The sequence below is a fragment of the Chrysochloris asiatica genome, unplaced genomic scaffold (assembly GCF_000296735.1).
Source record: "Chrysochloris asiatica unplaced genomic scaffold, ChrAsi1.0 scaffold00126, whole genome shotgun sequence".
NCBI classification, from domain to species: Eukaryota; Metazoa; Chordata; class Mammalia; order Afrosoricida; family Chrysochloridae; genus Chrysochloris; species Chrysochloris asiatica.
Window position 1 is genome coordinate 2,458,150 of NW_006408644.1, and position 4,168 is coordinate 2,462,317.

The window sequence follows — 4,168 nt, forward strand, 5'->3', positions numbered from 1 at the left end:
TTTGTCTCAGATATTTTATCTTTTTTCTGGTCATGTGCTGATATGGTCATCTGCTTTTGCTTCTTAGACATGTTTAATGTTTATCTGTGGCCCTTATACTTAAATGAGTATGTATTTTGGTACTTTTTTTGCTTTCTGATTGCTTCCAGGAAGATGTGATCAGGGTGTGGTCTTCCCTTTCCCTTCTTCTTATTGCCTGTTTCCCTAGTAAATCACATCTGGTATTGTTTCTTGCCTGGGTTTTGGTATTTTATATGGTGTGATTGCAGCTTGACTTTTTGGCAGTGGTTTCTGACTCTTCTCGTGTAATATAGGGGGACAAAGAGTTCTCCAAAAGCAGAAGAGAGGCTGTGTAGCAGCAAGACAACAGAAGTTGGGTAAAAAACAGAAACAACATCAGAATGAGAAGCAAAAACAAAAATGGGAGAAAGAGGAAAAATGGAACAAAGGGGAAATATATATATATATATAATAAAACTGGAAGAAAATAATGCAGCACCAGCAAAAACAAGACTAAATATAGCAATCTTTCATCACAAAAAAGGGAGAGTGGGGCAGAGAAGAAAAAGAGGAAGAAGAGAGAAAATAGAAGCAAATAAAAATCTGTAGCTTAATATAACTATTTCTTTAATGTCCTAACTCTCTTTCAGTCACCTCTGCCCTCCTTTCCCTACTGTTAGGTGCTGTTGAGTCAATTCAGACCTGTAGTAACCCTGTACAGGGGCTCCAAGGAGCAGCTTGTGATCCTGAACCACCGACCCTTCAGTTCAGAAGTCTTTGCAGTGTGGCACCTCAACCAACAGTGCTATGCTGGGGCTCCTCTCAAACCAGTGAAGAAGAAGAAAAAAGAGAAAAAAAAAAACAAACTAAATAGGACAGACATCTGCATCCCCCATATAGGGTTTCCACGGAGCGGCTGGTTAGCTTGAACCACCGACCTTGCAATTTGAAAGTCTTTGCAGTGGTGCCTTAACCCACAGCACTGCGTTGGGACACTATTCGAACCAGTGAGAAAAAGCCGACCAAATAGTCTGCGCATCCGCATCTCCCGTATAGGTTTCCATGGAGCGTTTGGTTAGCTTGAACCACTGACTTTGCAGTTCAATAGGCTTTACAGTGGTGCTTTAACCTACAGCGCTATGCCGGGACGCCTCTCAAACCAGCGAGAAAAAAAAGCCAACCAAATAGCATGCAACTCCACGTCTCCCGTATAGGGTTTCTGAGGAGTGGCTGGTGAGCTTGAACCACTGACCTTGCAGTTCAAAAGCCTTTACAGTAGCTCCTTAACCCGCTGTGCTACACCAGGACAGCTCTCCAACCAGTGAGAAAAAGCCAACGAAATAGGACACACATCGGCTTCTCCCGTATAGGGTTTCCGAGGAGTAACTGGTAAGCTTGAACCACTGACCTTGAGGTTCAAAAGGCTTTACAGTGGCACCTTAACCCTCCGGGCTACGCCAGGAAGCCTCTCAAACCAGTGAGAAAAAGCCAACCAAATAGAGTGCACATCCGCATCTTCCGACCTTGCAGCTCAAAAGGCTTTACCCTTACCCTGCCATTTCAATACCTGGACACCTTACCCTGCCATTTCTACACCTGGACACCTCTCCAACCAGTGAGAGAAAGCCGACCAAATGGAATGCGCCTCCACGACTCCCGTATAGGGTTTCCGAGGAGCGGCTGGTGAGCTTGAACCACTGACCTTGCAGTTCAAAAGGCTTTACAGTGACACCTTAACCCACCACGCTACGCTGGGAAGCCTCTCAAACCAGTGAGAAAAAGCTGACCAAAGAGAATGGACATCCGCATCTCCCATATAGGGTTTCCGAGGGGCGGCAGGTGAGCTTAAACCACCGACCTTGCAGTTCAAAAGGCTTTTCAGTGGCACCTTAACCCGCCACGCAACACTGGGACGCCTCTCCAACCAATGAGAGAAAGCCAACCAAATGGAATGCACATCCGCGTATTCCATATAGGGTTTCAGAGGAGCGGCTGGTGAGCTTGAACCACTGACCTTGCAGTTCAAAAGTATTGGTGGTGCCACACCTTAACCCACAGAGCTATACCTGGACCCCTCTCAACCTAGTGCAAAAAGGACGACCAGATATGCATCTCAGCTTGGGCTGAGTATATGTGAGGAAACTTCCAGCAGTGAGGGAGGGTCTTGGCCACTAGGCTAAGCCCCTACCTCTATTCACCGAATGTAGGTGGGCAAACCGTTAGCGCACCTATTACCCTACACCAAAGAAAAAAATAAAATCAGACCGACACAAAATCAGCAAAGTATACTGTGCATCTTTTTTTTTTCTTCTTTCTTTTCCAAGGTTCACGCGGGTGCCTCCATTGTGTCTCTGCGGCTCCTATTTCATCCTGCCACCTGGATTTGCCCAGGATGTGGCCTCAGGCCTCCGTGCCTGGCTGACAGATCCAAAAGTATGAGATTTCCCACCTCAGCTAGAAATTCCACAGACTATAAATTCTCAAACCTTTAAACTATTCCTATCTCAGTGGGTCCAAGCCTTGGAGCCCCATCCTGCCTCTTTCTTGTCTGGAATTCCAAGTTATTGTTGACGATGACCTTCACTACACCTTCACCCTAGCCGCCATCCTCTAGGTTCCCTCTTGAAAGTGTATAAGCCAGTCACTTCTTGCCTTTGTAGCCTCCCCCCATTTTGAGTAGCTAATATCCAAGTTTCCCATCCCTGTCTACTCTGTGTATGGAGGGGGTGGGAATGATTCTTGATGTAAGGATATGTTCCCTCTTTTGAGCTTCTGCATGCACAGGTGTAGGTCAATTTCATCAAATTGTATCAGATTCCTCTTTTTTTCCTCTTCTTTCTTCTTCTGGTTGAGCTCCAATCATCCAGTCATTGAAGCAAGGTCAAGTGGGTATTATCTGCAAGTGTGGATGTTCTTATGCATGTTGTTGTTGTTGTTGTTAAGTGCCGTCGAGTCGGTTCTGACCCATAGTGACCCTGTACAGGGTTTCCGAGGGTGTAAATCCTTACAGGAACAGAAAGCTTCATCTTTCTCCCGCGGAGCGGCTGGTAGTTTCAAACCGCTGACCTTAAGGTTAGCAGCCCGATTCTTAACCACTACACTACCAGAGCTCCTTGTTCTTATGCATAGGCCCTCTCTTTTTATCAGCTGAATGCTTCACTCTCCACATTGTTGGGATTAGCTCACCCCTTCATTGCTGTTTTTCCATCACTGCCCCTTATCGGTGATGAGTGTGGTCACCAATCATAGCATGTATTCAGTTTGAGTCTTAATCTTGAAATGGGGTTTGCACTGAGGGGACCCGACCACTTGCCTTGATGTTTCCTGGGCAAGCAACTTGTTTGTTCTTGTAGTAACAGTCTGTCTGCCTCTATTGTTTTGTATTTTTCCTGTAGGTCTTTCTTTCAAGAAGTATCTTCTGTTCTTCTAGCCACTCCAGGCTGGCCTGCTCGTCCTTTCAAGTGGAAATTTCCCATCCCTGGAGATCTGGTTGTGTTTCAGACTTCTACCTATAGTCTTATGTATTGCAGAGGCTCTGCAGGAAGCCTCCTTCCCTCGGCACGTTGCAGCCCCATTTTAGGAATTCCAATTAGTTATAGGCAGAAGACGGACTTACAAGCTTTCTATGATGATTTTTCTGGCTATTCCTTTCTCTCCCCCTCAAGTGTCTATTTTATAATATAATGCAAGGAAAACCAAGATTCAAAAGACATCCAAGCATCTTAACATTATTCTCTCCTTTCCCCGATTCCAACCATGTCTCAATCTCTGTATCCCAGAGCCCTGTTGTTTCAAGGTTGTGCATACATCGTTATTTACCTCTGTTCCACTTAGCACATTCAAACCTGCTTAATTGATCTCCCATCTGCTTTGTTCTTCCATTAACCTCATATATATTGCCCCCTTCCCTCTACACCCAAACTTTCCTGTGTCTAATCCCTGCCCTGTGCTCCACCTTCCCCTACCTCCTCTCACCTACCCCCAACATGACAGCAATCAACAAAGAATTCCCCCTACCTCCTTTAGTATGGGTTCTTTTTCTTGGTCTTTTACAGTAGTGGTCCTATGAAGTATTTCTCTTTTAGTGACTGACTAATTTCACTCAACATAATTTCCTCAAGTTTCATCGATATTATGTGGTGGTTTGCAGCTTCCTTGTTATTCTTCA